Source organism: Telopea speciosissima, chromosome 10, assembly GCF_018873765.1.
Source record: "Telopea speciosissima isolate NSW1024214 ecotype Mountain lineage chromosome 10, Tspe_v1, whole genome shotgun sequence".
Taxonomy (NCBI): domain Eukaryota; kingdom Viridiplantae; phylum Streptophyta; class Magnoliopsida; order Proteales; family Proteaceae; genus Telopea; species Telopea speciosissima.
Window position 1 is genome coordinate 38,224,282 of NC_057925.1, and position 21,446 is coordinate 38,245,727.

At 39.9% G+C, this 21,446-nt stretch overlaps 4 non-coding genes across 4 annotated transcripts; all 4 read right to left on the bottom strand.

Annotated features, from left to right (window-relative positions):
• Positions 1-3,098: 3,098 nt before the first annotated feature.
• On the bottom strand, positions 3,099-3,294 carry LOC122644374. Its single transcript, XR_006330310.1, has one exon. It is a non-coding gene; the product is annotated as a U2 spliceosomal RNA (small nuclear RNA).
• A 447-nt stretch (positions 3,295-3,741) lies between these two features.
• LOC122644365 lies at positions 3,742-3,899 on the bottom strand. Its single transcript, XR_006330301.1, has one exon. It is a non-coding gene; the product is annotated as a U1 spliceosomal RNA (small nuclear RNA).
• Positions 3,900-18,967: 15,068 nt separating this feature from the next.
• LOC122644366 lies at positions 18,968-19,163 on the bottom strand. Its single transcript, XR_006330302.1, has one exon. It is a non-coding gene; the product is annotated as a U2 spliceosomal RNA (small nuclear RNA).
• A 1,129-nt stretch (positions 19,164-20,292) lies between these two features.
• Positions 20,293-20,453, bottom strand: LOC122644353. Its single transcript, XR_006330291.1, has one exon. It is a non-coding gene; the product is annotated as a U1 spliceosomal RNA (small nuclear RNA).
• Positions 20,454-21,446: the final 993 nt, after the last annotated feature.

The window sequence follows — 21,446 nt, forward strand, 5'->3', positions numbered from 1 at the left end:
CACCTACACACAGGGGCAAAAAGCACATGGGGGAGGTAGCGCGGGCGTGCCAGAGCCTTTGACGCAAGCCCAAACGGAATTGGAAACGGCCTGTCTTGGCTTCCAACCAGGACGAAATGGCCCGTTCTAACTTCCGACCGAGACGAAACAGCCTATTCCAAATGACTAAACGACCTGTTCTAAGACAAAACGACCTGTTTTAATTTCTAGCCAGGCCTAAACGGCCTGTTCTGACTGGCAAAATGGCCTGTTCTAAGAGGCCAAAAACGGCTTGTTCTAACTTCTAACCAGGACGAGAAGGGGATCCTTCCGTGCCTGAGTAACTCTAAGGTCTTTTGGGTAAAAGCAAATCGCGATGGACGAAGCAAATGAAAAAGATTGAAGATCAAATTGCTTACTTGCATCATCCGATTGGAGTCATTACAACTTGCAAAATCGACATTGATGAGATTTACGACTTGAGCGTTTACATACAAGCGTTCTACGACCAGATAGCATAATCTCACGTAAACGAATTTGATGAAGCTTCACAACTTTGCCACCATGGATTGATGGAGCTTGCAACTTGATGTTAATGGTCGCCTTCTGAAACAGGGGCCAAAAGACAAGATTGCTGGAGTTGTTCTCCAAGCATCTCTCAAAAATAGTTTTGATGAAGCTTCCACAACTCTGCCAGCCATGGACTGATGAAGTTTGCAACTTGATGATGATGGTTGTCTTCTGAAACACGGGCCAAAAGACATAGGTGCTGGAGTTATTCTTCAAGCAAGACCTACATGAGTGCCCCTTGAAACACAAGCCAATGAGGCATTGGTGGCTGGAATCCAACTCCAGCAAAAATTACAGAGCAGGATGAAAGACTACATCCTAAGAGATAAAAAAGGAAAGGATAAAATAAAGATAAAAACTAGAGTGTTTTGTTGATCCGTTGGATGTCCCTCTCTTTTGCTTGGCTTTTGTCTTATATAGAAGATATTCATTTGGTAACTCCTATAACCAACACGTCCACCTGCTTCCTTGTATTGGGGTCACTTTCATTCCAAAGTGCTAATCTCCTGCGCCATGTGGCCATGTGGGGTTTGTAACCTCCCACCATCTATTGTCATGTCGGGTCCCACCTTTCCACTTGGTTATTCAAATTTAAAAGGATAACTCTTTGATGGCAGCGTGTAATGCACGGCCTTATGCCACGTATAAACGAATCCCAATTTGTGAAATTTGGGTACAAACACGTTCTATTTACTCAACAGTCCCAAGGCCATTGACATCCCCGGAAGAGTTTCAATGACCTTGGGAACTTTTTAGTTGGTTATTTGATATTAACTCATTTCTTATTTTATTTAAGTCTATAAGTCTATAATTATTCTAAAACAACCTAGACTTTATCTCCATCCAGTTGATAACTTAGCTAATTATGCCAGACTAAACCGCTCTAAATCGGATTGTATGGATACTAATGTACCTATTATGTTCAACTATTAATTGGTGAAAAAACTAGGATCTAGTTTCATTTAATAATTGGATAGTATGGTTTTGGTTCCTCAATGATTATGGGCAATCAATGTCTCAAACACTATTTACCAAAATATGTCTCAAACACTCAAATATGTCCTAAATTCTTAAGCATACAAAGACTCAAATATGTGACAATCTCATTAGTATTTAGTAATAAAAGTTAACAACATAACGGATAATACTTAGTTTTTCCTTATAGTTTCAACATAACTTTTATATAGGTCATAGCTAGTTTGGGTGTGATCTATCCCTTAAAATTCCCCATCATGGTGATTTCACTCTGCAACAATAGATTGGACATTGAAGTATATTTCAGAAAGTTAAGGGAGATAGCGGGCTTTGCAGTTTCATTGCTTGGTTTTTGTGGATTGCTCAAAACGATCTAACATTTGGCTGCAAAATGTGGGGCACAGGTTATGTTATGCAAAGGACCCAAGGTGGTCACCATGAATTCTTGCAAGCCCAAGGCCCATTTCCATCCTCATCCATCGATAGTCGAAGTGGTGAGCATCCGGCCCAAGCCCATAGCTGGATTCCGTCTCCTAAGCCTTTCTATAAACTAAATAGTGATGCGTCGTGGAACGCCGATCATAAAAATTGCCGGATTGGCTTGATCATTAGCCATCCACAGTGGGCTGTTGGAGGCCATTTCGCTGTGCGTGGATTTTATCATGGTTGAATCTGATTGCAAAGACCTGATCTCCTCTCTTTAGGGCTCAAGACAGTCAGTTACTGTATCAACGCAGCCAATCATTGCAAATATCCTTCATTTAGCCTCATACTTTGTTAAATGTTCATTTTCCTATGTTACTAAGGAATCCAACTTTGTCGCGGAATCTTTAGCCAAGAAGACCTTGTCTATCATGTGTACAACAGTTTGGCTGAAGTCCACTCCGTGAATGATGGAGCTTTGTAACCCAACATCCAAACCACGTGTCTTTGAATAGACCTTTATTTACGGGGAAAAAAAAACTCATCCTAAATAATGAATTTAAGCATGTTAAATGGGACCTAACAGTTTTGGCTCAAGCGCTTTCCTTATTGGGCTTTCAATTCTAGACCCATTGGGAAACTCATCTCAAAACCATGCAATCCTATTTAACAATTGATCTCAAAACTAGTTCCCAAAACCGTCTCTTTTAACAATCAGTCCTAAACAAGCACCCAAAACCATCCCTTGTTTTTTTTATTATTTTCTTCTTTTTTGATTATCTCCCATGGAGGGTCCATAAGCCACTACGAGTTGGCTAATTAACTCAAGGAAGGGCAGCCAAGCCGCCAAGGGACGGGAATAACAGGATGTACACATCACACCAAGAGGCGCTTTTTTGAACCATTCCATTCAATAGGTCCAAAATTAATCTGTCCCTTTAGAATCCTGCCTCTCCTCCCCGATACAAGTCCTTTACCAGCGTTTATTACAGACCACCACCATATGATTCCTTACCTGCTAAAAGAGTTTTATTTTTAATCTCTTTTATTTCTAATCTCTTTTAGACATCAACTGAGAGTTTTATTTCTAATCTCTCTTAGACATCAACCGATCAGGATCTTTCTTGTAAAAAATTTTAAACTTGAATTGGTAGAGGTGCGCCAGGCCCGTGCAGTAGTGCAACGCATTGGCGACGCTCGAAGACCCCGGCAGCAAGCTACCGTGCTGAGACTTCCCCCTAGAAAAATTAATTTAATATCATGTGGGTCGATGACCCACGTATCAGATATTAAACTGATAAGAACAGATACTACACTTGATCTTAGCCAAAAGGCCGAGAAAGGTATGCTTTATTACGTGTCTCTGTTTGCCTTTTATAAGCTTTGTCTTGACATTCCTCTTCCCTCTCTGGCCGATGTGGGATTCGGTCAGTGTTCACTTCCCATGTTTATGCCTTCTCTGATGCCCAAACCCAAAACATTGTTTGTTCTCTATGTTTCTATGTATCATTCATTCACTTTTGTCTGAATTCATAAGTTATATTTCCTCACAGAACTGTTAGCGGATATTGTTAAGTTATTGATGGGGGCTGAGGATTGTTACTTGTCTTCTTGGGATCATGACTGGGTGGGTCAAAATCGTGCAGTCTGTGGAATGTTACTGATAATCAAGTCCTCTTAATGAATCCAAATGATTAAGTAGCCACTCTTTGAATTACAGAGAGAATACTAGCAATTAAACCATCTATGAAAGACAGAAGAAGATCAATAAAGGCTTTTAACTTTTGGAAATGGTAAGGGCCGCGCAAACGCATACCCCCTCTGCCACAAATTATGACGTACACTCTTCCACTTGGGAAGATGTTAGGCGGGCACCCCTCCCAAGTGCAATGGAGGTCACCAACCTATTGCACTTGGGAGGGGTGACACCAACATGTTACCTCCCTCAGCCTGCACATATGAACTCTTTTCAGATTCCCTTGCACTGTTATTTGTTCTATCTTTGAGCTGTTATATCATTGATGTGGAACCTAATGGATAGTGATTGAGATAAAGAGATAAAAACAAAGAGAAAAGAGAAAAGAGGTGGAGGAAGGGAAACAATCTGGATGGTAAGCTAGTTTTAACATGTAATAGACAGTTTAGACATGTTTTGGATGATAATTGAGCTCTGTTTACAAGGAGAAAGAGAGAGAGAAAAAAAAAAAAAAAAAAACCGATTTGGAAGTATGCTTCCCACTTAGCAGAAAATGAGTTGCTCCATTCTCTGCTTTGGACAGATTAGTGGGAACTCCAAATTAAATTGCAGATGCTGCACTTGTTATTAACCTGTTTTTTCAGCCTACAAGCTTTCTATAGCTTACATTACATGTACACCTGTGAATGAAAGAGGACAGCCCTTAAACATTTAGGTTCCTCACCGACATGGTTTCAAAAATCAGAACTGGGTTGATCGAATTCCATGACCGATCCCAATTCTGCCCATTCTAGAGCAGTCGATTTTAGGGTTTTTGAAACCGGATTACTGTGTTTCAGATTTGAGTAGCTAATTTTAAGGTTTTTGGAATCGATTCCAAAGTGTCAAATGAGACAGTTCAAGGTAAATCATGTTAGTTTCTTACTGGTTCGGGTTCAAAGGGATCCCAAAACTAGGATCTGATCCCATTTAATAACGACGAGATGGTCCGATTTCAGCTCCTTAACAGTTATGGTCAATCAAAATCTCAAATACTCAAATATGCCCAAAATATGAAGCTTGAGGTATATCATGTTTCTTTGATAGTATGTTTGAGGTTATTCATTTATAATCCCAAGTTTACCATGCTTCCTTCAATGATGGAAGTGAATAGGGAAAGAGCATAGGGGAGGGAGGGGGAGAGTGAGCAAAAACGGAGGGGCTGTTGTAGGTTCACCGGGGTGGGGGAAAATGGGGGGGGACAGGAAGCAGAGGCGGGTCCACCCAAGAAGAAGACGAAGGGTTGGGGTGGGGACAATGAAGGGGAGCGAGGACGGTTTGAGGTGGAGCTAGCGAGAGGAAGGGGTAGAGAGACTGAGTTGAGTTTTCTAGCAACAGGAGGTAAAGCATTGTAGCGGTAGAACACCTCCCCCCCCCCCCCCCCGCTTTACAACCAACCCAACCCCAATCCTTGCTACTGCAACTCCTTTACCCATCATCCATATCCGTCCCCAACACCTTTTGCAACCCATCATACCCCTTTCCACACCATCGCTTTTGCTGTCCCCAAACCCCCTCTACAACCAACCCTGACCCCAACTCCTACCGCTGCAATTCCTTTCCCCACCATCCCTGTTCATTCCTAGCACCTTCTGTGGCCCCATTCCGCCCCTTTCCACACCATCCCTTTCCTTGTCCCCATGCCCCCTCCTCTTCTTGTGGCCACCTCCGCCTCCACCTACAACACCACAACCCTGCATCTTCGGAATGCACCCTCAGCTCCTCACCTACGATCCCACACCCATCTCTACCGTCTCTTTGATTTCCAACTCAATGATGTTGTAGTCTCATTTCAAGATATCTCCAAATCTATCACTCGATGTGTTGGATTTTTTATTTGATTAAAGATTCGAAATATTTAGAGGATTATGTCGTTTCCTAATAGGCACCAATAGACACCTAAATGACCAATAGGTATGACTGTTGGACGACTTGTTTGAATGGTCAACAAAGAAGTATTTTAGAAAAAGGCATGATGTTAGGGCATGTCTCTTGAAGATACCCTTAGTATTGTCTCTTCCTCTCCTATATATAGAGAGGGGGTGTTGCCTAGTTCTTTAAGATTTTTTGAATAGAGACAATGGTTTTCCGATTGCATTAATATCGTTTTCCAAACTATCTAGTGAGTCTACCCTTGCTCTCCTTTATAACCAAAGTCTTTGTGCATAAGACCAAGGTTTGGTAGTTGATTTATCTTGGAGGTAAAACGTAAAGAACCCCGGTTGTACTGGTATAGGAGGCGTTTTAGACCTTAAGGAGAGTGTCTTCATTGATGCAACTCAACCACAATTGCACTTTTACTTATCTTTACTTTCCGGTCTCTTTGTTTTTACAATGGTGTAACTCAAGGAATTTTGCCTTTGGCACCCTTATGCTTTGCACTGTAGATTGTTCATTCCGAATAGTTTATAGCAAACTCTCTTTTCACTATTCTCAATTTGCTTTTGCTTCCTGTTAAGTCCTCTGATTACCGGGGCGAGAGTAGAACCTAAGATCGCCATAGTGGAGCTGCGTATATTCCCATACGGCTTTGAGGTTGAAGAAATTCGAGGTCAACTATTGCACATATGAGCTTTGGTCATCTTCTCTTACACTGCTTCTTTGTTCTATCTTGGGTGGTGATATCATTGACGTGGGAACCTAATGGATGGTGATTGAGATAAAGAGTTTATCATATCAAAGTTTATTGGCCGGTAATCTAGTTTAAAACGACAAAGTAAAAGAGAAGGATCGATTGGTAAAGGTAAAGAGTTTAACATGATAAAGATCATTTCAATGCAATGTTTTAAAAATCGGAGTCCAGAATCGAATTGGTCACTGTCAATTTCAATTTGAATTGCCGAAATTGATCGGGAATTATCCAGAATCGATTAGTAAAAGAGAAGGATTTGTTGAATCGATCATGGCCATCGATTCACCAATACAATTCACAACTAATTCTTAAAACCTTTATTGAATGATAATAGAGCTTTGTTTTCAAGGAAAAGGAAGCAGTCAAATTACAAGGAGAAAAAGAAAAACCCAATTTTGAACTGTGCTTCCCACTTAACAAAAAATAAGTTGCTCCACTCTCTGCTTTGGAAGGATTAGTTTGAGCTTCAAATTGGAGGTGGTATTGCACTTCTTAGCCTTTTTTCAACCTACAAGCTTTCTATTACCTTACATTACATTCATGTAACCCTGTGAATGTAAGAGGACCGTTTTAAACAACTAGGTTCCTCTCCGACATGGTTTTAAAATCAGAATGGGATTGGTCGAATCAACCGATTTAGATTGAAATCGGTCATGATCGATTCCGATTCTATTCATTCTGGATTGTCCGATTCTAGAGTTGAGATTAGATCATTGGGTTTCAGATATGAGGGGCCAATTATAGGATTTTTGGGACTGACTCCGAATCCAATCCAGATCCTGATCTAGGCGTGTCAAACAAGACTGTTCTAGGTAATTGGGACAGCTACTAGTCCAATCCCAAGGGGCCCCTTCCAAAACCATCCTATTTACTCAACAGTCCCAAAACTAGGATCTAGTTCCATTTAATAACTGGATGGTCTGGTTTTAGTTCCTTAATGGTTATGGGCAATCAATGTCTCAAACACTCAAATATGTCCTAAATTCTTAAGCATACAAAGACTCAAATATGTGACAATCTCATTAGTATTTAGTAATAAATGTTAACAACATAACTGATGATCCTTAGTTTTTCCTTATAGTTTCAACATAACCCTTGTATAAGTCATAACTAGTTTGGGTGTAATCTATCCCTTAAAATCCCCCATTATGGTGATTTCACTCAACAACAATGGATTAGAAATTGGAGTATATTTCGGAAAGTGTAGGGAGATAGCGGGCATTGCAGTTTCATTGCTTGGTTTTTATGGATTGCTCAAAATGATCTAACATTTGGTTGCATAATGTGGAGCCCAGGTGATGTTATGCAAAGGACCTAAGCTGCTCACTATGAATTCTTGCAAGTCTGGTCGGGTTGTAATTATGTATTGAATTTCTATTTAATTATTGGTTCTAATTTAATATCTTTGGTTTAATTAATTTCATTTTGCTATGTAATTGTGATTGTAGGGTGTTGCAGGGTCATGTGCATAAAAGATGTTGAATGAAAGGATTTGATGCAATTTAGGCACCGGTCTACCCATGGATCAACTCACATGTGATCAAGGGCGAGATGGGAAGAAGTTTCACTAAAGACCCAAGGCCATTGAAGAGATTCCTCAAATTAGAAGTATGACCAAGAAATTGGGCAGCAAAGGAAAATCAAGCACTAAGAGCATAATCGTAATTTCAAAAAATTGAGATATTTTCAGAAAATATTCGATATTGGGCTCATATCGTCCATAACATTAATTGGAACAACTTTAATTCTTGGATTGGGTCCATCCGGGGCCAAGATGGAGCGATATTTTCGAAAAGATGATTTCTGAGTCTCCCATCCACTTTCTAATCTTCCTCCACGTGGCTCTCTTTCTCCCATCCCATAATCTCTCTCTTTTCCCCTATTCACGTGGAGAGCTCTCTTTCCCTTTTTCTCACTTATCTCTCTCTCTCTCCTAAATTCTCCTTTTAGAACTCCTCACCAATCACTCTCTCCCCCTTCTCTTCCCAAAATAAAATATAAAAAAAAATCCCAATTTCCTAGAATCTCTCTCTCTTTCTCCACATGTCCCTTTCACTTTCCTTCTCTCTCCCAACTATCTCTATCTCATTTCTCTCACCCCACACGATTCTATCTAGCTTCAAAATCTCAACTCCTCTAATCTCTCCATCTCTCTCACGCTCTTTTTTTTATTTATTCTATTTTTTTTCTCACGGACAAGACCTCTTCTCTTCTCAATCCCTTTCTTCTTCTTTCATTTTATCTTGGGAGCCCAAGTGGAGAAACCTTGCCATCATTGTTTCAGTAGTGTCGTCTTCACCGCATTGCAACCCCATCACGAATCAACAGCTTCATCCATCATTGTAGCGCTCCAGTTCTCCACATGCATTTCATCACCATGGAAGATCACCATTGTTGCCCCTGTCGATTAGCCCCTTGAGTGGCTAAGTATCTTCTGTCTTTAGGTGTAGATGAAACATTGAATTTTGTTAATTAAATTTATGGATGATACATTTGATTGCTTGATGTTAAGACTTATAATTTTATTACATTGAATGGATTTTATTGCTAAATCTAGTTTAGGGAATTTGTTTATGTGATTCATCTTCTCTATTCAAGCAATGGTATTCCTGTGATTGTAATTGAAACTGATGATAGTCTATAACTGACCGAACTAAGCGTGCTAAGAAAAATCGAAAGATGATAGTGATCGGCAAGATAGGTTATAATTAGGTCGAATTGCAATTTATCATTTTGTGATGTCATTAGGCTTGTAGCTGTAATGAACCGTAAGTGTATGTCATAAATTAACTAATGAATCAATGTGGATTCAAAACCTGAAGACAGTCTCTCTCTTTCATCTCTCAAATTTATTTTTAGTATCCCTTATAATTAATTAAGTTATTATTTTTTTTTTTAGTTTAATCAAAACCTGAAACGACTATATTTCATCTTTAGCATTTTAGCCTTCCAGCTCCCCGTGGATTCGATCCTTATTTATCACTGTTCCAATTAGTTCTAATTAGGGTTTATTTTTTGCCGCATAACGATACGATCAAATTTTGGCGCCGTTGCCAAGAACCGAAGCACTGTTGCTAAGATTGATTTAGTTGTTTATTTTTCTATTTTGTTTTTGTTTTAATTTCAGATTAAAAAAAAAAAAAAATAACACAATCAAAAATTTTCTTTTTAATTTATTTTTTAGTTTAATTTTAGTTCAGTCTAAGTTGCTTTTATTTTGTTTTGCAGGCAGCCCAGTTTGCAGAGCAAGGACGAGTACGCCATATTCAGCCTAACTTGTTGAACTTGCATTCATCCACCTTGCACATTTTTTCCCATTCTTTTATTTTGTTCTCATCATTGTTAAAGCAGAATTTTATTCTCCCTTCCCCTTAAGATCATATGTGTAATTTTCTTTGTGTAGGTTATTCATTCTTGGATGCGGCAAAGTTCAAGTGAGGATCAATCGTCATTGGAGCTAGGCGTTTTAGGTATATACCCTATCTCTTCTATTTGATTTGCTTAGTTTAATTTTTTATGTCTTCCCATCTTGGTTGTGAGTCTTATTGTCAGTTTTTTTTATAGTTTTTAGTTTAGTTGATGCTTGGTCGTCGTTCCTGTCATCCTACATTGACCGATTTAGACTTTGAAATTGAGAAAACTTTGCATTTAATTCAGAAAAATAAAAGAATAGGAGAGAACAAACCAAACCAACGCCCATTGAGTGAACACTTCCCTCCCTCGACCTATACGTCAACTTCATGCATTAGGGTTCCTGTTGTTCAGGCAGCCCAATATGAGATTAAGTCCAGTGTTATTCAGATGCTCCCTTCTTTTTATGGACTTAACAATGAGGAACCCTACAAACATCTGGATGAATTTTTAGAGATATGCTCAACTGTTAAAATCCAGAATTTTCTGAAGATGCTCTGAGGTTGATCTTGTTCCCATTTTCCCTCAAGTATAAAGCCAAATAATGGCTCAATTCCTTGGATGCTGTAGCGATCCCTACTTGGGTGCAGATGCAACAAGAGTTTCTGAAAAAATATTTCCCCATAGGTTGGACCAATCAAATTAGGCGAGCCATCACTAGCTTTTCGTAAATTGATGGTGATCAATTTCATGAGACCTAGGAAAGACTTAAGTACCTGATTAGAAAGTGTCCCCATCATGCTGTACCTAAGTGGCAGCTAGTTCAATGCTTTATGATGTACTGACTGATAGACATAAAACAGATGGTGGATGCTTCTTGTGGAGGTGCATTCATGCATAAGAGTGAGAATGAGGCTTGGCAATTGTTTGAGACCCTTAGTGAGAATTCATTGCATCATGTGTCGGCCTCTAGGACTGAAATTCCCATGACTGGATCCCAAAAAAAAGGTGGCCCCCACGGGTCAATTTGTGGCCAGAAACACCAAAGTGGACATGCTCTCTCAGAAGTTAAATCCTTTGTTATCTATAGGGCAGATTCCTAGGCCAACAAATTCTCCTCAAACCTTTCAGGATGTGTGCACTCTTTGCGCCAATCCTTCTCATTATATGATTGATTGTCCCTTAGCTGGGCAATTCCCTGAATATGTTCAAGAACAAGCCCAGGTTGCACGTAGTTTCTCTAAACCGGGTAATGATCCATTCTCTAATACCTATAACCTTGGTTGGAGGAACCACCCAAACCTTGGTTGGAAACAACCTAATGGATTCCAGGTTCCACCCTATAGGCAAAATTTTTCCAATCAACAGAATGCCTATAGAGAGCCACAACAACCACTTCCTCCACCACCTATGAGTTCATCATTAGAGGTAAAGGTGATGTGTGCTTTGAATGGGTTAGACCAGAACACTTAGCTCTTACATTCCCATACTCAATCTCTCACTAAGCTAGAAACTCAATTGGATCAGTTAGCTGATGCCATAAGTAGGAGAGAAGAAGGCCAACTACCAAGTCAAGTGGTAGGAAATCCTAACAGTCAGCGTAGTAACCGAGTTTTCCATGAACAAGCTAAGGTAGTCATGATTTTAAGGAGTGGTCGAGTATTGGGAACCCCTAAACAGAGTTCCCCTGCAGAGAATTTTGAGAAAGAGGTGAATCCAGAAAGCAATCCTAAAGCTTCCCAAGCTTCCAAGAACTATGAGATTGAACAAGTTGGGGAAGGTAACAACCCTGATGTTTACATGCCTAGAGCCCATTTTCCCTCTTGTTTAAAATCTCCATCTTCTTCTGCGTTTGGCAAGAAAGGTGTAAGAATGGAAGAGATGAGGGAATTATTCAAACAAGTCCAGATCAACCTCCCCCTTCTAGATGCCATCAAGCAAGTTCCAGCTTATGCTAAGTTCTTGAAGGACTTATGCACTCAAAAGCATAAGCTGAAGACCCACATTCCTAAGACTATCCATCTTACTGAATAGGTTAGTTCAGTCTTGTCTAATCAACTCCCCCACAAGCTTAAAGATCCAGGAGCCCCTCTTATATCTTGCACCATTAGCAACCTTGCTATTGAGCGAGTGGTTCTTGATCTAGGGGCGAGTGTTAATATTTTACCTAGCTCGGTTTATGATCATTTTGGGTTTGGAGAATTGAAGTCTACACAGGTTATTCTTCAACTTCCTGACCGTTCCATTAAAGTGCCTAGAAGTTTCATTGAGGATATATTGGTTAAAGTAGATGAGCTCTATTTTCCTGTGGATTTCCTAGTCCTTGACATGAAAACACAAACTAATGGGAAACCACAGTCGATTATCTTAGGACATCCATTCTTAGCTACTGCCAATGCTTGCATCAACTGTAGATCAAGTGCAATGGATATTTCTTTTGATAATAAGAAGCTCCAATTGAACATCTTTAATGCTTCTTTAGGGCCCCAATGTGAGGAAGAGTATTTTTCTATTGATGCTATAGATGAGGTAGTAGCAGAGTGCACACCGGTGATGTTAGCAGATGACCCATTGCAGTAGTGTCTGACCTTCTGTGGAGGTGATGATTTTGATATTGATGTGTATACTACTGAGGTCAATGCGTTATTAGATGCCCCTACTCCTCTTGATCGTCCTTCATGGACTGTCAAGTATCAGTCACTTCCTCCCCTGGCTGAGAAGCCATTATTGAGTTCTATTGAGTCCCCACCAGTGTTTGAGCTTAAACCATTGCCAGCCTCTTTGGAGTATGCTTTTTTGGGATCAAATGAGACATTAACTGTCATCATTGCCTCTAGCTTGACATCTGATCAAGAATGTAAACTATTGGGTGTTCTCAAAGAATATAAGGCTGCCATCGGGTGGTCCGTGGCTGATTTGAAGGGTATTAGCCCATCAATTTGTATGCATCATATCTATTGTGATGATGGGGCTAAACCTTTTCGGGATATGCAAAGGAGAATGAGTCCTAACATGCACGAAGTTGTCAAGAAATATGTGGTAAAATGATTAGATGCAGGCATTATTTACTCCATCTCAGACAACAAGTGGGTTAGTCCCACTCAGGTTGTGCCTAAGAAATCGGGCATCACTGTCGTTGAGAACGACCAGGGTGATAAGGTCCCTACTCGTACAACCACAGGTTGGAGGGTATGCATTGATTATAGAAAATTGAACGCTATCACCTACAAGGATCACTTCCCTCTCCCTTTCATAGACCAAATACTTGAGAAATTAGTAGGCTAAAGCCATTAGTATTTCCTAGATGGCTATTCGGGTTATAATCAGGTGTCTGTGTGCCCAGAGGACCAAGAGAAAACCACTTTCACATGCCCCTATGGTACATTCGCTTTTAGGCAGATGCCCTTTGGTTTGTGTAACGCACCCGCCACATTCCAGAGATGCAAGATGTCTATCTTTGCTAACATGGTGGGGGAGTTTCATGAAGTCATCATGGATGATTTCTCTGTATTTGGGTTGCCTTTTGATGATTGTCTCCTAAAATTTACTAAAGTCCTGAAACGTTGTATTGAGACAAATCTGATTTTAAGTTGGGAGAAGAGCCACTTTCATGGTTCAACAAGGGATTGTGCTTGATCACATTGTGTCTCAACATGGGATAGAGGTTGATAGGGCTAAAGTTGATTTGATTACCAACCTCCTACCCTCCACTTCTGTTCGATAGGTCCATTCCTTTCTAGGCCATACTGGCTTTTATAGGCAGTTCATTAAAGACTTCAGCCATATATCCAGACCCTTGTGCAATCTGCTTGCCAAGGATGCACATTTTATCCTTGACAATTCCTGCCTCCAAGCCTTTAATACCCTTAGAGCTTCATTATCTAGAGCACCCATAATCTAGCCCTCGCATTGGTCGCTGCCATTTGATATTATGTGTGATGCATCTGACTATGTGGTTGGAACTGTGTTAGGATAGAGAGTCGACAAGAAACCCATTGTCATATATTATGCTAGTAAGACCTTCTCAGAAGCTCAATTGAAATATACCACGACTGATTAAGAGTTACTTGCTATAGTGTTTGCTCTCAATAAATTCTGGTCTTATCTCTTAGGATCCAAGGTTGTGGTGTATTCTGATCATGCTGTTCTTAGGCATTTACTTGCCAAGAAAGACACCAAACCTAGATTGATTAGATGGATTCTTCTGTTGCAAGAGTTTGATTTAGAAACTCGGGACAAGAATGGTTCTGAAAATGTGGTAGCAGATCATCTGTCTAGGACCTTAATTGAGTCTCCCTCCACCACTGAGTTGGTTAGGGAATCCTTCCTTGATGAGCAATTGTTTGCGGTTTCTTATATTCCTTCTCCTTGGATTGCTCATATACTGAACTATTTAGCTGTTGGGAAGATTCCTGCCGGTTGGTCTATGCAAGAGAAAGACCGCTTCTTCTCCCAACAAAAGCTCTATTATTGGTAGGATCCGGAGTTGTTCAAATATTGTCCTGACCAGGTTGTCCATCGCTGTATCCTAGAGAGTGAGTTTACTAGTATCCTTACCTTTTGTCACACTCTTACATGTGGAGGGCATTTTAGTGGCAAGAAAACTGTTGCCAAGGTTTTACAGAGTGGTTTCTTTTGGCCTACTATTTTTAGAGATGCCCATGAGTTTTGTCGTAATTGTGTCCAGTGTCAGAAATTCGAAAATATGTCTCATATAGATATGATGCCCCTTAATCATATTGTAGTTGTTGAGATCTTTGATGTGTGGGCTATAGATTTCATAGGACCTTTTCTTTGTCTTTCGGCTTTGAGTATATTTTGGTTGCGGTAAACTATGTGTCAAAGTGGGTTGAAGCATTGGCCACTAGAACCAATGATCACAAGGTGGTGGTTAAGTTTGTACAGAGCCATATTTTCAATCGCTTTGGATTTGCACATGCCATTATTAGTGATCGTGGCTCTCATTTTGAGCACTGGAATTTTGGGACATTGTTGAAGATGTATTCTATTACTCATAAGGTTGCCACACCTTATCATCCGCAGACCAGTGGTCAAGTAGAGGTGTTCAATAGGGAGATCAAGTGCATTTTTAAGAAAACGATTAGGCTGGATAGGAAAGATTAGTCGTTGAGACTTGATGACGCATTGTGGGCCTACCGTACTGCTTACAAGACTCCCATTGGCATGTCCCCATACCGATTGGTATTTGGGAAAGGTTGTCACTTACCTGTCGAGTTGGAACACCGTGCTTTGTGGGCCATTAAACAGTTTAATTTTGATATTGTAAATGCTAATTCCACCCGTCGTCTTCAACTCTTAGAGTTGGAGGAGATGCGCAATGATGCGTATGAGAGCACACATATTTATAAGGCTAGGACAAAGGCTTTTCATGATAAACATATTATCCGTAAGTCTTTTGAGGTTAACCAGAAAGTTTGGCTTTTCAATTCTAAATCACGCATCTTTCCTGGTAAGCTTCGTTCTCGATGGGATGACCCCTTTGTGGTCATTAAAGTGTCGCCCCATGGTGCTATTACTATTCAAAATCCTAAAACAGGGCACTCTTTTTAGGTTAATGGGCAGTGCCTTAAACCCTATGTGGATGGTATTACAGATGGGGAGGTCATTGAGTCTATTGACGTGATTGACCCGATTTATGAGTTTTCTTGAGCCCCCACTCTTTGTCTGGCTGAAGACAGTAAACTTAGCACTTGTGAGAGGCAACTCACCATTTTGCTTCGGTTTTTATTTTTCTTACTTTTTCAAGTAGACAGTAGATAGCCATGGCAGGTGCGGGTTGATGGTCGTAGTGTTCCACTTCACAAGGTTGTATTGCTCCTTTCCTTTGTTTTTATTTGTTTCCCATAGTTTTATAGTGTCATATTCTTTTGCATGCCATTGGGGACAATATCATTTAAGTTGGGGAGGGCACAACTTTGAACTCTGATCTTTATTGCGAATTCATGCTGAAAATTTCCCAATCTAGAGCATTCAATGTCATTATCAGGAGTTATAACAGGTGATTCTAGAGTTTGTTGATGTTTTTACCAATTATCTAAACATAGAATATTATTTCTCTTCCATTGTTGGTTAAATTTTTGCTTGAGATATGGATTTTCATCTTTAGTGAATGTTTATGATGATTCATGTGTAACTATGCAAGCCTTTGTGGTTGAGAATTTTTCAAAATCATGCATTTATGGCTTCCTCAGTTACTGGGCCTCTTTGTCACAAACATTGAGTTTTACGTCAAACAATTGGAATGTCTATTCGAAAAAAAAAAAACTTTCTACTCAGTAACCGGGTCTCTCTGTCACGAACATTGAGCTTCGCATAAAACGATTGGAATGTTGAAAAAAAAATTTGACTCTTTAATCTAGTCTTGACTTGTAGCCTATTTGGGTTGAGTAAGTAAGTTCGACGGGTGTTTTTACACCTAATTCCCTAAAGCCCTCTGGCTTGAGAGTAATTAACCCAAAGCTTGCTAAATGATCCATCTAGAAAGCTTAAGGGGTCAGGACATCACACGGATTGAAGAAGTTTATATATATATATATAATAAAAAAAATTGAAGCATGATAATGAATGGTGGGCTTGTGTAACACCTGAACATTATGACATAGCTTAAGATGAATGATTTTGAATGCATGAGTTCGAGATGGCTAACTTTGAAGAGTTTCTTGTTCTTTGTTTAGATTCCTGTTAGATTTTATTGACATGCTTAAGGGTCCTTGCTATTGATTCATTGATGATGATTTTACTTGCTTCTAAGTGGTTAAATTAAGCTAAAGGAGTGATAAGCATAATAGTTTTTGTTTTCTTTCACTCGAGGACGAGCAAAAGTGCAAGTTGGGGAGTGTGATCGAGCTGTAATTATGCATTGAATTTCTATTTAATTGTTGGTTTCAATTTAATATTTTTGATTTAATTAATTCCATTTTGCTATGTAATTGTGAATACAGGGTGTTACAGGGTCATGCGCATAAAAGATGCTGAATGGAAGGATTTGATGGGAGAAAGAGGGAGATTATGGGATGGGAAAAAGAGGGCCAAGTGGAAGAAGAGTGAAAGGAGATTAGAAAGTGGATGGGAGAGTAAAAAATCCTCTAATCTCTCCATCTCTCTCATGCTCTCTTATTTATTTATTCATTTTTTTTTCTCACGGACGAGACTAGAACTCTCTCAATCCACGATCTAGCATAGTAGCCCTTCCATCTTCCACCATTACTTCTCTTCCAAAACCCTTCTTTCTTCCAACGTTTTCTTCCTGGACAACAACTTGCAGAGATCGCCAAGCACACTTCCATCCAGCGCTTCCATTGAGCACCATCGATCAACATTGCATCAATTCAGCCTCTTGCGTTTTGACTCCATGGATCATCGTCTCCAAAGCGTCCTCCTGTCGACTTGCACCATGATCACCTAAGTCTTCTGTCTATCCTTAGGTTTAGATGAAATTTGGTTTATTATTATTAGATTTCTGGTTGTAAAGCATACTTGATTGTTTAATGTTAAAGTGTGGCTGATTTTTAATAAGTTAAATCAGTTTAGAATATTTGTCTCTATGATTCACTTATTCTATTCAAACAATGGTTTCTCTGTATGTGATTTTTTTAGCAAGCACCGAAGATAGCCTTTAACCAATCAAACTAAGCGTGCCAAGCGAAAGCGATGGACGATAGTGCTTGATAGGATAGGTTATACTTAGGGTAGCCTGGAATCATATTTTTTTTTTATGGTTGCATTGGAACTTGTAATTTTAATGAACCGAAGTATGCGCCAGAAATTAGCTAATAATGCCAAAACGGATTCAAAGCCTAAGGATAGTTTCTTTTCATTAATTCACATTTTTGTTAATTAGCTTTTACTTAGTTTTATTTAGTTTTGAATTTTGCAAATTTGATTTTCAAATCAACATTCACATCAATTTTAGTACATTTAGCCTTTTAGTTCCCCGTGGATTCGATCCCTATTTACCACCACTATTCTAATTAGTTTAATTAGGGTTTATTTACCACTATTCGATCTGTAGTTGAATTCTTGCAAGCCCAAGTCCCACCTCCACCTCCATCCATCGATAGTCCCAGCGGTGAGCATCCAGCCAAGCCCATTGTTGGATTCCGTTCCCTAAGCCTTTCTATTTACTAAAGGGTGATGCGTCGTGGAAGACCGATCACAAAAATTGCAGGATTGGCTTGATCATTAACCGTCCATAGTGGGCTGTTGGAGACCCTTTCGCTATGTGTGGATTTTATCTTGGTCGAATCTGATTGCAAAGACCTGATTTCCTCTCTTCAGGGCCCAAGACAGTCAGTTACTCTATCAGAGCAGCCAATCATTGCAGATATCCTTTATTTAGCCTGTTACTTTGTTAAATGTTCATTCTCCAATGTTACTAAGGAATCCAACTTTGTAGCGGATTCTTTAGCCAAGAAGACTTTGTCTATCATGTGTACAACAGTTTGGCTGAAGTCCATTCCATGATTGATGGAGCTTTGTAATCCAAAATCCGAACCACGTGTCTTTGAATAGACCTTTTTTTATAGGAAAAAAAATTCACCCTAAATAATGAATTTAAGCATGTTAAATGGGTCCTAACAGTTCTGGCTCGAATGCTTTCCTTATTGGGCTTTCGATTCTAGACCCATTGGGAAAGTCATCTCAAAACCATGCCATCCTATTTGACAATTGGTCTCTAAACTAGCTCCCCAAACCGTCTCTTTGAACAATCTAAACAAGCACCCAAAACCATCCCTTGTTTTTTTATTTTTTTCTTTTTTGGTTATCTCCCATGGAGGGTCCATAGGCCACTACGAGTTGGCATCCTAACTCAAGGAAGGGCAGACAAGCCGCCAAGGGGTGGGTGGGGTGGGGTGGGGGTGGGGGTGGGGGTGGGGGTGTAACAGGTTGTACACATTGGATGGAAGAGTCGAACATCCCTACACTTGAGCCAAGGCTCTACTGCACTAGCAACGACCACCACACCAAGAGGTGCTTCTGCACTACCAACGACCAAAACACCAAGAGGCGCTTTCTTGAACCATTCCATTCAATAGGACAAATAGATTTCATGTTTTAGCATTCTAGACCCAAATTAATCTATCTCTGAACTGTTAAAAGAAAGAATAGCAGTAACCTCCTCTACCAGCGTTTGTTACAGACCACCACCATATGATTCCCTACCTGTTAAAAGAGTTTTATTTCTAATCTCTCTTACACATCATCGGAGAGTTTTATTTCTAATCTCTCTTAGACATCATCCGATTAGGATCTTTCTTGTAAACAATTTTAAACTTGAATTGGTGGGGTGCGCCAGGCCCATGCAGTAGTGCAACGCATGGGCGACGCTTGAAGACCCCAGCAGCAAGCTACCGTGGTGGGCCTTCCCCCTAGAAAAATTAATTTAATATCATGTGGGTCGATGACCCACGTATCAGATATTAAACTGATAAGAACAGATACTACACTTGATCTTAGCCAAAAGGCCGAGAAAGGTATGCTTTGTTCTGTGTCTTTGTTTTCATTTTATAAGACTTGTCTTGATATCCCTCTTCCCTCTCTGGCCGATGTGGGATTCGGTCAGTATTCACTTCCCCTGTTTATATGCCTTCTCTGATGCCCAAACCCAAAACATTGTTTGTTCTCTATGTTTCTATGTATCATTCATTCACTTTTGTCTGAATTCATAAGTTATATTTCCTCACAGAACTGTTGGCGGGTATTGTTAAGTTATTGATGGGGGCTGAGGATTGTTACTTGTCTTCTTGGGGATCATGACTGGGTGGGTCAAAATTGTGCAGTCTGTGGAATGTTATTGATAATCAAGTCTTCTTAATGAATCCAAATCATTAAGTAGCCACTCTTTGAATTACAGAGAGAATACTAGCACTTAAACTGTCTATGATGTGCTACCAGTGCTAAGATAAAAGGCCCTTCGAACTGGGGAATGGACAAGAAAATGATGGTAAATGGCACACAGGTAGGAGCCAACACCTTAACACTAGTAGACTTTGGCTGCTTCAATTCCTTTAATATACTGTCAAACCTGTTATTCTCATCCATGTGTACTAGAAAGATTGAACTTCACCCGCTTTTGTCAGGTTAGAGGCTTCTTTGATTTCTATCAAACACTTAGTGTTGTGGGTAAAAACTAGGCTTAGGGGCGAGCATAAAAACTAGCCTTAGGGGCGACAAAGATAGTCCCACATTGGTCAGTGAAGGTAAGACTGTGGTCTCTATGAAAGGATTGAAGTCCTCAATCACTCTGTTATCCATATATATCATGAGACGTATTGCCGATACCAAAATATTATCCAAAACGCCTCTACCATATTGTTCCACAGATAAGAGTAAACAATCTGATAAGAAACATGATTGTTTGTCAAGCTCCCAGTCTCCATCATTGGACATCTTTCAGAAATGCTCTCAGAGCATTAAGAAGAGCAACAAATAGTAGTAGAAAACTTTAGCAGAGCTCTATGTCCTCGTTCCTTTAATTTTCTTATTTTTCAAACAGAGAACTAGATGAGGTATTTTAAAGTTCCAGATTCACGAAAGAGGAACGAGTATTGTGATCAATGAAAGACAGAAGAAGATCAATATATAAAGACTTAAACTTTTGGAAATGGTAGGGGCCGCACGAATGCGTACCCCCTCTACCACAAATTATGAAGTACACTCTTCCACTTGGGAAGATGTTAGGCGGGCACCCCTCCCAAGTGCAATGGAGGTCACCAACCTAGGCCATGGACCTTCTTGATCAACCATTGACCCCGTTCAGGTAAGTATTGTTGTTCGATGGCTGTCACTGAGAGGGGGGTGAATCAGTGATTGAAATTCTTTCAATTTCTTCCCCACTGTTACTGATAGTTACTGGCAAAAACTGAATACAACTCACAAGGTCGTGTACACACCCTAGCAAGACTCAAAGGCTCTACCAAGTGTGTGCACCCATCCTGCAGCTCACACACTTCAAATGCAAGAATGAAAAAACACACAATTCCACACGCACAACACAAGATATACGTGGTTCGGCAAATTGCCTACATCTACGGAGCAATGCCACTATGGGCTTCGTAGTTGCTCAATACTCAACTTTGCTGCACCTATAGCTGGGAGCACCCACACCCAAATTTTCTCACTATAGAACTAACAGGGCAAATAATGCCAGTACAAAATAGTACCCAATGCCTAAGAGCACCCACTCCCTGTATTTAGCACCCACTAAATACAGCACAAAAATAATAGGGTTTTGGGCTTATAGCAATGCCCTACAGGTAAACACAAACTAGAATAGGTCTATCAACAATATTCACCTACTTCTAGCATACTTCACTGGAAGGGATGAAGCATAAATAAATAAAGAGAGCTAAGAATGCTTACAACCCTCACACAGGAGGTCTGAACTTTACAGAGATCAACTGGAGCCCACTGTAAGTATCAATTCTGTCCTTTGTGGAGAGATTTGAGCTTTCAAGTAAGCACTGGCATGAGGGGACCACAATAGCTCATTTCTTCTTGTCTTCTTCCTCTTCTTGTATTTTCTCAAAAACACAATCAAAACCCCACTTTCTCCATGAATAGAGCTTCAGCAACAATGCTCAATCTTCAAAAACCCATTGAGAATAAGCTTTAATGCATATGAAACAGCCTTCTATTTTTCAAAAGCAAAGCTTGAGAGAGAGAGGAGTTCGTTCCATTTTTTTTGTTGCTCTGTTTCTTCTAAAAATGGAAAACCCCTTTTTTCCTACTACTAACGATTTTGTAGCTCACACTTTGAAG